The sequence below is a fragment of the Bos taurus genome, chromosome 15 (genome assembly GCF_002263795.3).
Source record: "Bos taurus isolate L1 Dominette 01449 registration number 42190680 breed Hereford chromosome 15, ARS-UCD2.0, whole genome shotgun sequence".
Taxonomy (NCBI): domain Eukaryota; kingdom Metazoa; phylum Chordata; class Mammalia; order Artiodactyla; family Bovidae; genus Bos; species Bos taurus.
In genome coordinates this window covers 15,604,861-15,618,796 of record NC_037342.1, presented here as the reverse complement: position 1 = coordinate 15,618,796, position 13,936 = coordinate 15,604,861, and the positions used below count along the sequence as shown (strand labels likewise).

The window sequence follows — 13,936 nt, the reverse complement described above, 5'->3', positions numbered from 1 at the left end:
AGAGAGTGGTATGACTCACAGCTTAAGGGCTTAGGGAGAGCTGCACAGAGGAGGTGACCTTTGAGTTGGGTCTTGAAGAAGAAATCAGAGCTGTGGGGTAGAGGTGAAGTAGCAGGAGGTACTATGCAGGACTATGCAGGGGAAAGGCCATTTCTTCAGACCAGAGCTTAGGGGGTTTTGTCTGGCATGAGCTGCAGTCATGCAGAGCTGTGGCGGTGTAGGAAGTGGCAGAAAGTGTGTTTGGACAAGGAAATTGAGACCAGTTGATGAGGATCTTTGAGTGTCATACTAAAGAGTTTAGAATTTATTCAGAAACAATTGCAAGAACCAGTGTTTTTCAGTAAAGACTGTGTAGATGTTTACTAGGCTGATTTTAATGGCAGCAAAGGATGAATTAGAGGAAGGGGAACCTAGAGGCCATGAAGACCATCAGAGATGAGGTGAGTTGTGTCCAGATAAGACTTGGAGAGAGTAGCCCAGCTTTGAGGCCATAGGTATGGAGGAGCATTATATGCTAAGAGAAATAGAGCTGACATCATTTAATGATTGATTAGATATGGACACTGTGGGAAATAAGTCATTTGGAAAGCAAACTTTCAGGAGAGAAGTTGGCTCTGGAGATACCCATTTGGAAATTGCTGGAGTTTAGATGTTTCTGAGCTTGCTTTGCCTGGGGAGACTGTGGAGCATAAGAGAAGACAAGTGGGTCACTGTCTGTTATGGCTGTGTCTTCATTCTTGCCAGAGGTTTCATTTATCAGATTCTAAGTCAAATGAGCTGAGATTTTCCTGAGTGACCCCAATGGCTGGGTGCAGGGCCTACTTTGGCTGTACATCTTCTGAAAAGAGAGTGACTGGGCCTTGGCAGAGTGAGCTGGCCTGTCACTCACTTGGCAGCTGCTGACCCATTTCCCTGCCTTCGGTGGCAGTGGCAGTTTTGAAGCAATGTACCGACAGGCAGGCCCCTGACAGGCAGCAGGACGCAGCGGACACAGTGTGACCCCACCAGGGTATCCAAGTGCAGCCTGGGAGAGCTCTTGTTCTCACCCTTTTATGATTCCTTAAGGCAAGGAGAAATTGAAATTTAAAAGCTATTAGGTTTGAAGAGGAAAAATATATCTTCAAATTTCTGGTTATTAGCACATTGATTTGCCAGAGTTAAATAATCCATGGTACTTGCTTGGAAAATCCCATGGGCGGAGGAGCCTGGTGCACTGCAGTCCATGGGGTTGATAAAAGTCGGACATGACTGAGCAACTTTACTCTCACTTTTCACTTTCATGCATTGGAGAAGGAAATGGCAACCCACTCCAGTGTTCTTGCCTGGAGAATCCCAGGGACAGGGGAGCCTGGTCGGCTGCCATCTATGGGGTCGCACAGAGTCGGACACAACTGAAGTGACTTAGCAGACTTAGCAGACTGATTGCAGAATCATATCAGAGTTTGGGTTGTGATAGTTCACTTTTTTTTTTTTCTTAATCATTTAACTCTGTGTCTAGAGCTTGATCAAAAGTAGAAATATCCTTAGTCTCCTTACTCCTCTTGGGCTTTATTCTTGGTTACCTGGCAGGGCATAAAGGGGTCTTGCTGCTTTTTATCATTTGGCAGTAGGTATGCTGTGAGTGGAAGATAGGAAGGGGGAGGAGGAAGCTATTCCTGGAGGGCTGCCCAGGTATTTGTGGGTGGTGTCATGTGTTTCGATGTGATGACGTCAGAAAGAAGAAGCAATGCCTGAAGGATTTGAGCTGGTTGCCGGGCTTGGCAGCTGGGTCCACATGACACATCAAAATGGCCTAGAAGATGTAACAGACAGACTATTGAGGCTCAGCCCCAGAGCTACAAGGTGGCTTTGTGAGCCTGACCACAGCTCGCCAGCATGGCTCCCCCAGGGCAGCCTTTGGCCAGCAGGGTAAACAGAGTTGCGTCCACACCAGCCCTGCTTCAGACACATTCAGTGTGGCCTGAGCTCTAAGGACTGGATCTGAAGCTCAGCACGGTGTGATGTTCAAGCTATCTTTGACCAAAAGAAGAGCCATTGCGTGTGTGCTCAGCCATTTCTGACTCTGCAGCCCTGTGAGCTGCAGCCCGCCAGGCTCCTCTGTCCATGGGATTCTCCAGGCAAGAATACTGGGGTGGGTTGCCATGCCCTCCTGCAGGGGACCTTCCCAACCCAGGGATTGAACCTGTGCCTCAGGCGGCTCTTGCAATGGCAGGTGAGTTCTTTCCCACTCAGCCACCTGGGAAGCCCAGAGAAGAGCAGGTCTCCCTTTAACTTCACTGTCACCTTTCCTTGTGCTTAACAGGTTATCAGTTTGTCATTAATGGTGATGGTTTGGGAAGCTGCCGGTTGTTGGGTCAGTGCCTCATGGACGACCCTTGAGTCAGGGAGGCGTTTGTCTGAGATCACTGGGCTCATGTTCTGGCCTCAAGCTGCAAAGACAGCCCCAGTATGTTGTGGATATTCAGAGCTCTCACCCCATCCATCACACACTATCAAGACTTCACTGCTTTTTGTCTAGAGATGGAAAGGTCTAAAGAGCACAGAGCTTAGGATGAGTAAGAATCTGGAGTTCTGGCCTCCATTACTGATTTACCATAGCTTACGAATTCTCTCACCTGCTCTGATCCGCGGACCATGGGAGATGTGTAGCAGGTTATGGTCTCTTCTTGTGGGAAACCCCGTGGAGAGGCCACCGGTCAAGGCCTCCTTGACTTTCATCAGTTCAGTTCAGTTGCTCCGTCGTGTCCGATTCTTCGAGACCCCATGGACCACAACACACCAGGCCTGCCCATCACCAGCTCCTGGAGTTTAGTCAAACTCATGTCCCTTGAGTCAGTGATGCCATCTAGTGATCTCATCCTCTGTTGTCCCCTTCTCCTCCCTCCTTCAGTCTTTCCCAGCATCAGGGTCTTTGCAAATGAGTCAGCTCTTCACATCAGGTGGCCAAAGTATTGGAGCCTCAGCATCAGTCCTTACAATGAATGTTCAGGATTGATTTCCTTTAGGACTGACTGGTCTGTCCCGTTAATGGAAGTGAAGGCACGAATGAATACTGGGGAACTAGATCTCACACACCACAGCTAAGTTTGCATTCTGCAACTAAAGATTCCAAATGCCACCACAAGATCCCCCAAATAAATATTAAAAAAGAGATGACATCAGAGCCAGTGGTGCCATGGATCCTGTTCCATAGAACATGCTTGCTTCGTCTCTTCACAGGCCAGCCATCCTTCCCATCAGTTCAGGGGGCTCGTGGTTTCCTGCGTTCATGGAGGGACCCTGTGGTGTGCTCAGCCTCCCAAATCATGCATGTTTTCCTTAGAATATTCACTATGAATTTTCCTCTAGAAAAACCTCCTGGTTTGGTTTTATTTAGCACAGAGTCAAAGTTCCTGATGCTCTCTGATGCTCAGGTGCTTCAGTTGTGTCCAACTTTCTTCGACCCCATGGACTATAGCCCTCCAGGCTCCTCCGTCTCTGGGATTCTCCAGGCAAGAATACTGGAGTGGATTGCCATGCCCTCCTCCAGGGGACCTTCCCGACCCAGGGATGGATCCTGGGTCTCCTGCACTGCAGGTGGATTCTTCACTGTCTAAGCCACCAGGGAAGCCCCATGCTCCCTGGGAACGTGTCAGACAATGCAGCGGGGAGAGGGGGAGCAAAGAGGAGAGTCCTGGAGCCCATGTGGCTGATTAGAGAGAAACCGTGCCTCTTGCCAGGAACCCACGCCGACCCAGCAGTGTGGCCAGAGTGCAAACAAGCGTGAGAATTCGGGCTGAAGAGCAGCTTTACTCTGGGTGAGTGTGAGGTCTCAAATGTGCTGTATAGTACAACAGAGAATGTTCAGTGGCCCCCTCTCACTCTGAGTTGGAAATGGCTGGAGGAGGAAGGGGGATTGTCCGAGTGAGTGTGTTTCCAAAGTGCTGATTTGCAGTGTAGATAGTTAACGAAAATGAATTGCTATGTGGCATTAAAAGGTGAGCCAGACCCAAAGCTTTCGGATTAACCACCACGCGTTGCTCTGAACAAAAATGAGGCCAGGGAGTGTTTTTTTAAATCCCACCAGCTAAACATGTGTTTTGAATACCAGAATTAAAATTTACGAGTTTGTACAATTTTTAAGCTGAATTGTGGCTGGGTGAGCCAAGTAAAATGCCCTGTTTATTGTGAGGAGCGGCTCTGCGGTGTGGGAATTTGAAAGGGCTGGGGTCAAGTTTAGGTTGCTTTCTCAGGAAATGTAACACAACTCCAGCTGCAGTGCATTAAATGCATGGCTTCTCCAAACAAGAGGATCATCCATATGCACCTGCCTAGCAATAGTTTGGGTCTTAGTTTACCCAAGAGTCTAGACTCAGCCTGAACACTTAAGAGTCCTGTGTTGCACCACCAAAGGGATCCAGGTGGGAAGGCTGTGGGTTTGGGGAAAGAAGTTTTGAGCCCTTTTAAGTCCTGGCTCTTCCACTTTGTAGCAAATTGCTTAAGTTCTCAGGGCCTCAGCTTCCTTATCTGCAATTTGTTGTAGCTGATGTTTCCTAAAAGTAACTGATTTTCTCTTACACCAATGAAACACTTTCATTATCAAAAATCTAGTAATATAGATAACTCCCACTTCCCCACTCCCTAAAAAATGGTAAAGAAGGGAAACAGAAATTGCCTGCAGTTCCATTATCCAGCCAAAACTACTCTAAAATACTCTGTTCACTGTTGCTTTCACAGTCAGAAAGTATAAGAAAATACTCTAAATTGGAAACCTCTAGGTAAATAAGAGGTATTTTTACTGAGGGAGAAGTCTTAAAATTTGAACCTTGCCATTTGTTCTTTTCACCTCATTTTAACATTATTTTGTCATGTTCACTTCCTCTGATTATTAAAATAACAGTGCTGATTTTTGACTTATCTCTATTTTCTAATTTTTCTATAAGTGAAAGTCACTCAGTAATATCTGACTCTTTGTGACTCCATGGACTGTACAGTCCCTGGAAGTCTCCAGGCCAGAATACTGGAGTGGGTAGCCTTTCCCTTCTCCAGGGGATCTTCCCAACCCAGGTCTCCCACATTGCAGGCAGATTCTTTACCAGCTGAGCCACAAGAGAAGCCCTTGTGGCTAATATATGTTTTTCTATGATGAACATATATATTAATGCAGAAATTTTTGAATAGCTAGCCATATTCATTGTAGAAATTACATAAAGAATAGAAAAATAGGAAGAGAGAAATCCATGAATTTGTCATCTGGAGACTGTCATTCTGTCCTTTTGTCTTAGTTCCTTCTAGTCATTTTTCTGTAATGTTTTACTCAAGCAAAGTCCTAATATGTATCATGTCTTGAGAATTTTAAAGAATCTTTGCTTTAAAGCTCAGTAAACATTCATTGAACTGATTGTTAATATTGATAAATGGAAAAAAGTTGTTTTGATTTTAGTTGTCTATTAATAACTTTGCTTTGGGAAATTTGTTTAGCTGCTTGCAGTTTCTCTTTTGAATTACTTGGTCACACATCCTTCATCTGTTTATCCATTGATGTCTCTTTTCCTGTTATGTTTTAGACAACTGTTGGCAATCACACAAGCCATATTAAATGTTAGCATGATGGCCTAATTGTAGATAAACATGTTGTTGTTGTTTAGTCACTAAGTCATGTCCGACTGTTTTGTGACCCATGGACTGTAGCCCACCAGGCTCTTCTGTCCATGGGATTTTCCAGGCAAGAATACTGGAGTGGGCTGCCAGTTCCTTTTCCAGGGGATCTTCCCATCCCAGGGACAGAACCTGGGTCTCCTGTATTGGCAGGTGGACTCTTTACCCCTGAGCCACCTGGGAAGCCCCCAAAACATATAGTATTTTGAATATAGGTTCCTGGTCACCATTGATGCTTGGAGATCTGGGGTTAGTAGAGTGGGGACTACTGGTCTGTTGGCGTGAATTGCTCTGTTGCTCACTGAATTCTGGAATTCTTTCCAAAATGAAGCCTTTTGGTGTACATGTAGTGTGGACCAAAGCAGTGCTGAACAATGAAAATATATTGTTGAGGAGGGAGAGGAGAGGGATAAATTGGAAGATTGGAATTGATGTATAGATGCCACTATGTATAAAATAGATAACTGATAAGGACCTGCTATATAGCACAGGAAACTCTACTCAATACTCTGTAATAACCTATGTGGGCAAAGAATCTAAAAAAGAGTGGAGATACATTTGTGTGTATTGTGTGTGCCTGTGTGAATAACTCATTTACTTTGCTGTACAGCAGAAACTAACATGACATTGTAAGTCAGCTATACTCTAATAAGAATTTAAAAATTTAAAATGCTAAATTAAAAAAACTTAGACATTGACATCCTTTAAAAAAGAAATATAATGTGGGACAGATATCTAATTAAAATTTTTCTCACAGCCACATTTTTATAAAGTGAAAAGAAACAGGTGAAATTAATTTAAAAACATGTTTTAGTTAACCCGTTTTTAAAAATTGAATATAGTTAATTTACAGTGTTGTTTGTGTTAGTTTCTGCTATAAAGCAGTGATTCATTTATACATTATACTTCCTACATTAAATTTTTTTTCTGTTATTGAATATTGTTCCCTGTGCTATACTGTAAGACTTTGTTATCTGTTTTATGTATAGTAGTTTGTATCTAATTCCAAACTCCTAATTTATCTACCCCCTCAACCCCTCCCCCCTTGGTAACCATAAGTTTGTTTTCTATGTCTACGAGTTTATTTCTGTTTTGTCAGTCAGGTCATTTGTTTCGTTTTTTTAAGATTCCAGATACAGGTGATACCATATATTTGTGTTTGTCTGACTTCTTTTAGTATGAGACTCTCTAGGTCCATCGTAGAGATTGCTGCAGATGGCATTTCTTTCTTTTAATGGCTGAGTAATATTCAACTGTGTACGCTTATCACATCTTCTTTACCCATTCGTCTGTGGGTGGACACTTAGGTTGCTTTCATGTCTTGGCTGTTGTAAGTAGTGCTGCTGTAAACACTGAAGCGTGTGTGTCTTTTCAAATTGGTTTTTGTGTTTGGTGGATATATGCTCAGGAGCAGGATTGTTGGATCATACGGTAACTGTATTTTTAGTTTTTTTAAGGAACTTCCATACCGTTAGTTAATCCATTTTAAAACGTACATTTGGATGCATGTTTTATTTAACCCATTATATCTAAAGCATTATCATTTCAACAGGTTATCAACATAAAAAACTATTGCTGAGATATTTTACCTTTTTTGTACTGTCTTCAAATTTTGATGTGCCTTTTATACTTCGTGCACATCTCAGCTCAGATGAGACACATTTCAGGTGTTCAGTAGCCACATGTGATTTGTGGCTAGCATTTTGGACAGTACAGGTCTAGAAGAAAGTGAGGATCTGTGTTCAAGAGAGGGTCCCGACATGCATGTGCATCACCTTGACATTATACTCTTGTTCTGCATTGCACTGCAAGAAATCACTTCAGAAATAGAAGCTTCTGTGGTGCTGGCATTTGCTTTGTTTCCAGGTTGAAGCTTTAGTGTTAGGGACTGGGATTCTCCACACAGAGTGTTTTAAGAGGAAGGGACACCCAAGGGTGCATTATCCTTTGCTTTTCTCCTGACACCCATTAGCAGTGTAATAATAATAACAGAGACTAGCAGTTATTAAGTACTTTCCCAAATGACAGACACTATGTGCAGTGCTTTATATACATGGTCTCATTTAATTCTCATAACAACTCTGTGAAGTAGATAACTATCGTTGCTGCTGCTGCTACTGCAGCTAAGTCACTTCAGTCGTGTCCGACTCTGTGCGACCCCATAGACAGCAGCCCACTAGGCTCCTCTGTCCCTGGGATTCTCCAGGCAAGAACACTGGAGTGGGTTGCCATTTCCTTCTCCAATGCATGAAAGTGAAAAGTGAAAGTGAAGTTGCTCAGTCATGCCATACTCTTAGCGACCCCATGGACTGCAGCCCACTAGGCTCCTCCGTCCATGGGATTTTCCAGGCAAGAGTACTGGAGTGGGTTGCCGTTGCTTTCTCCATCAGACTCTCTGCTGGTCATCAAATTCACCCAGCCTTTTCCCCATTTCATTTCTTTCTCCTGAGAAACCCAACAACCCTCACCCATCTCTAGCTGCCCAAATTATACCTATCTTTCAAAATCTATCTTTCCCCAAGATTCTTGTTCCAGTTTGCAATAGTATGAGATAGTATTCCCCTGAAATCTCCGTCGTTATCACCATTTAAAGGTGAAGAAGAAGTTAAAAACTTGTCCATGGTTACATGGCTAGAAAGAAGCAGAGAAAGAGTCCCATATTAAGGAATACTCCAGTCTTGTGCTAGCATGGGGCGATAGCCCTGGTGTGGTGGAGGTATGTGAGTTCCAACTCCCAGTTCATAGCCCATTGTTTTGCTTTGTAAAGACTGAGATCTCTGGTTTATTAATCCTCTGAGCTTTAGTTTGCATACTTTAAAAACAGAATAATAATACATGTTGTGAGAGCAGGGAATGTCCAAGCTTGTGAGAATGAAGTGACAGTAGAGGTAAAGTGCTATTCATGGCACGTTTAGTACATTACACATTTAGGTGTAATGTAAATACAAATGTTTAAACAAGCTTATTTGTGGGAACTTCGCTGGTAGCTCAGTGGTTAAGACTCTGTGCTTCCAATGCAGGGGTCATGGGTTTGATCCCTGGTTGGGGATCCCACATGCTGTGAGGCACGGCCCCCAAAAAAATTTTTTAAAAGAATATGTAAACAAGCTTATTTATGAAGTCTTGTTGTGTGCAGAGAGAAGCAAAGGGACTGTTGAGTAGTAGCTGTCACCAATGATCTTGCTTCCCTAATCCAAATTACATTAGCACTTCAGTATTGAGCTGCATTTTGTGTATGAGAAAGGAAGCAACATGGAGCCGTGTTATTAAATTGGCAGTGTCATGACTGGAGATTCTAACTATATTATCCAGATCAAATATAAATACCAGAGGTCTCTTCCTCAATAAAACAGTGTTGAAGTTCATAAAGCATATATGACCTCCTAACTGGCTGTTGGGCTCTGGGGCCAAATCAACTGACAAAAATGTACTGGATACCAATTTAGTGTAAGTCATAATTTTCTACCCTCAGAAAACATGCATGATACTAATTAGGAAGAATAATAATGCATGAAAAATTAAATGATATTTAAATAAAAATTCAAGAGAACAAAACCATGACATAGGCCAGTGGTGGTAGGTTGTCCGGACTGTGACCGGGCAGGGCTGTAAATTAGGAAGCAAGAGATGAGTGCAGATTCTGGGGCAGGCTATGTGTCACGGTCCCAAGTCATTAATGATGGAAGATCAGCCCATATATATTCCCTGTATGGCCCTATTTTTTTGAATCATAGATGCGGCTCTTTGTTTTTTTATTAAAATTTTTTTGATGTGGATCATTTTTAAAGTCATGGTCCAAATCATTGATGATGGAAGATCAGCCCACATATATTCCCTGTATGACCCTATTTTGAATCATAGATGTGGCTCTTTGTTTTTTTTTTTATTAAAACTTTTTTGATGTGAATCATTTTTAAAGTCTTTATTGAATTACTTACAGTATTGCTTCTGGTTTATGTTTGATTTTTTTGGTCACGAGGCATGTGGAATCTTAGTTCCCTGACAGGGCTCAAACCCGCACCCTCTGCATTGGAAGGTGAAGTCTTAACCACTGGGCCACCAGGGAAATCCCAGATGTGGCTCTTTAAATGTTCCTTGATTCTTGTTTCTAATACCTCACTGTGGACTTGGGGCGAAGAGGCTTTTCAACCCTGCTCAGATATATTTAATAGTCAGTTCAGTGGCAGGTGGGAAAAGATCCCTTTCTTCAGTGTTCCAAGATTTCTCCAATTCCATGAGACAGGAGCAGAACCTGGTGGTGGTCCTGTCTTGGTGTGTGTGAGGATAAAGCGAGGTGATGAGTTGTGCTTCCTGGCAGATGGTGTAGACCCTTAATAGTGTTAGTTGAATGCTTGTGTAGAAGAGACATTAACCTATGAAAGACAACAGCATTGAAGGTAAGTAACAGTCCAAGAGAACAACACAGGGGCAGCTTTCTAGCCTTCATGCTTCCTCTGAGGTGGCTTGAACCTACAGAAAGCTCTGATGCTTTAGCTAGGGTGTGAGTCAGGGATGTGATGGTCACTCAGACTGAGCCGCGGGACCTGGCAGCAGAGGTCACAGGGTGCCTGCCTGTCCTCCCTGTGTTCCCCCGCACCGTTCAGGGAACGAGTGAGCTGCAGGCTCTGGAATCCCAAAGCCTGTGCTTGCATCTTCTTTATGTTTCTGCCATTTAAGGAAATGGCAACCCACTCCAGTATTCTTGCCTGGAGAATTCCATGGACAGAGGAGCTTGGCGGGCTCCAGGCCATGGGGTCACAAAGGGTCAGACACGACCGAAGCAACTTAGCACAGACCGTCTTGTGCCTTGTTTTCTCATCTAAATACAGAGACTTGATAGTGATGCCTATTTTATAAGGCAGTTATGAAGCTCAAGGTGAGATGATGCGTGTAGCAGTGTATACTACAGTGGCTAGAGTCAAAAGTGCCCAATAAATGTTAGCCATAAGAGAAAAAAAATATTGGACTTTTCATGAAAGCCACACTCAGGGCTAGGCTCTGGGTGTTGTCGTTCAGTCACTGAGTCATGTCGGACTCTTCACCACAGCATGTCAGACTCCTGTGTCCTCCACTGTCTCCTGGACTTTGCTGAAGTTCACATCCATTGAGTCGGTAATACCATCCAACCATCCCATCCTCTGTTGCCCGCTTCTCTTCTTGCCCTCAATGTTTCCTAGCATCAGGATCTTTTCCAGTGAGTCGGTGCTTCACATCAGGTGGCCAAAGTATTGGAGCTTCAGCTTCAGTATCAGTCCTTCCAGTGAATATTCAAGGTTGATTTCCTTTAGGATTGACTGGTTTGATTTCCTTGCAGTCCAAGGGACTCTCGAGAGTCTTCAGCAGCACCACAATTCAAAAGCATCAATTCTTCAGTGCTCAGCCTTCTATGGGATACAGATGATACTAATTATAGTGGTAATAGCTAACATTTGTTCAGTGCTTAATTTGTGCCCAGCTTAATACATATTAACTCCTTAAGTCCTTTAACTTAAGCCAAGTGATGGTATGGTCCCAGGATACTGAAACAAATGATGCGAGTAACAGCTCTCTGCCTTCACATTCTAATAGAGGAAGTAAGTGAAAGTGTTAGTCGCTCAGTTGTGTCTGACTGTTTGCAACCCTATGGACTGTAGCCCACCAGGCTCCTCTGTCCATGGGAATTCTCCAGGCAAGAATACTGGAGTGGGTAGCCATTCCCTTCTCCAGGGGATCTTCCCGACCAAACCCAGGTCTCCCACATTGCAGGGAGATTCTTTACCATCTGAGCCACCAGGGAAACCCCAACAGAGGAAGTAAGCTATAGTCAAATAGATAGTTGTGGCATAGAATTCTGGGCTTACATTTACTAGCTCAGCTGATAAAGAATCTGCCTGCAATGCATAAGACTCCGGTTCAGTTCCTGGGTCAGGAAGATCCTCTGGAGTAGAGCATGGCAACCCACTCCAGTATTCTTGCCTGGAGAATTCCCATGGACAGGAATCTGGTGGGCTAAGTCCATTGGGTTGCAAAGAGTCAGACACCACTGACCAACTAAGCACAGCACAACATAGAATTCTATATAAAGTAGTTTCTCAATAAATATTAGTTCCCATCTCCTCTTTTTCTTTTTTCTCTGTGTCCCCATTGCGAAGAAGTCTTTATCCTAATGGTGGCCGATCAGTAGCATTATCTTTGGAAGCAGAGGATATCTTGATTCATAGCACTGGTCTGATGGTGTGTGACATTTTCCTGTGCCCCCTCACCATTCTTTCCCCTTCATTTACTGTCATCCAAATCTGCCTTGTACGGACCTTTGAGCCCACCCGCCCCAGTGGCTGAGGAGCGGAGCCAAGGAACAGTGTTTTGCTCCCCTGGCTAGACATCATCCGTTGTAATACCATGCTTCTTGAATGCGTATTCTTGAATGTGTAACCGGGTTATTTTTTGAAGCCAATGTTCTCTATTTATCATAAAAGACTTCCTATTTTGAAAAACCCATTCTTTCCGTCCCTGAACTTGGCAAGAACCTTTTTCCTGCATTGCCACTCAGGTGGCTAGTCACCATCATGGATGACTTAGGCTGGCATTATGAAAACTTCCTTTTTGTTATATAAGGGAACATAGGCCCATCCTTGACTGTGAGTTCCAAATGCCAGAGCCCAATAAATGTCAAAAAGTAGAACCCCCGCCCTGAAGCCCATGCCTGAAGGGTCAGAGGGCAAGTCCTATTGGGGCCCTGATGCTTCATCTGTGCCCACCCCAGCTCCAAGGAGACATACCATGCTTGTTGTTTGCGTTGGATGAAGTGGGAAGGGAGAACTTGAAGTTGGGAATGGGTGTCTGCCTTTGGATTGAGGCAGTGTAATTTGTGATATTTTGTCTCTTGTCAAGGTAACCTCTTTGCATGAAAAATACACTGTAGAATTTAGCCAGGCTGCAGGAATGCACTTGCTCACAAAGGACCTGTGGTGTTTTGGGTCCACAACTGATAGGAATCCCTGTGATGGGGGTGAACGTTGGGCATTGTGAAAGGCAGCCAAGGGCATTTCACTCTCACTATGGAGTTGGACCTTGTACACACAGACGTCCTCATGCGCACGGGACAACACATTCACATACACTTCAGTGTAGAAGGGGCACAAATTCATCAAACTGCAGAAACGCTTTATTTCTAATGAGAAGGTCAGATGGTAATCGTAGGTGTGGAAAGGGAGGGAAGGGGGAAGGTTTATACCCCCCCACCCCGAGCACTCCTTTCTGAAATCTGAGGCCCTTAAGGAGTAAAGAACTACCTTAAGCTCCATGGTTCCCTATTTTGACTCTGGGAACTTAGATCCCAGTTATTTTAACATGAAATGGATGGGCTCCTAGATCAAAACCATAAGGAGATCTAGTTGGAAGCTAGCTTGGGAGCCCGGTGGAGCACTCTGATGTTGGTTACCACAACAGAGCCAGTGGTTAGTCACTCTGGTGGGATCCCTGGGTTTCTTCCAAGGTCATCTTTAGGGGTGTTTGCATCTCCACGTAGGGAGGGCTAAGGTGACACCCTTTCTTCTAGAGTTTGACGTTTAGCTGCAGAAGTCAGCATTCAGAGGCTGCTTAATGCTGTAAGATACACTTGCACAGTGAGAGATATGGAGGCTGACACCGTCCAAAAACACCGCAGCAAATATACTTAAAAGGAAATATAAGGTCAGATGACCTCTGAGGATAAAGGGAGGTAGTTCTGAGAGATTTGGCCTTGGAGGATCAAAAGGAATGGAGGTAATACATGAAACTGTTACAGACTAGAAGGAGCTCAACCCTTTGATATAAAGACGCCAGTGATTTGGGGGTTGCTGATAATTCTTAGCACCCCAGTTCCCAGACTGAGACCTAAAGGTTGAAGGGATAAACAAGAACACCAGTTTCCCCAAGTCTGCAGAGGAGAGATAGCCATGGTTGCAGAACTAGATGCCAAGACTGTCTTTGCTGTTTATACTATAGAGTTGTTGTTAGGAGCTCTTGGCGTAGGCTGGAAGAAAATACAGTGATTCTTATGAAACCGATTAACAGAATCAGGAGGCGGGGATCCTTCGGAAGGGGAGATTGGAGATGAAAATTCATGGGTTCAGATAAAGAAGCTAGTACCAGAATTTGAACCATCAAGGAACATCTGTGTTTTCTTAACCTGGCTGTTGCTGTTGTTGTTCAGTCACTAGGTCATATCTGTCTCTTTGTGACCCCATGGATGGCAGCTCACTCCCGTGTCCTGTGCTGTCTCCTGGAGTTTGCTCTAATTTATGTCCATGGAGTTGGTGATGCTATCTGACCATCTCAT

At 44.0% G+C, this 13,936-nt stretch overlaps 1 protein-coding gene across 7 annotated transcripts in view; it reads left to right on the top strand.

Moving 5' to 3' along the window:
- Positions 1-13,936, top strand: part of AMOTL1 (angiomotin like 1) — a 192,630-nt gene that overhangs the window by 117,038 nt on the left and 61,656 nt on the right. The window lies entirely within an intron of this gene.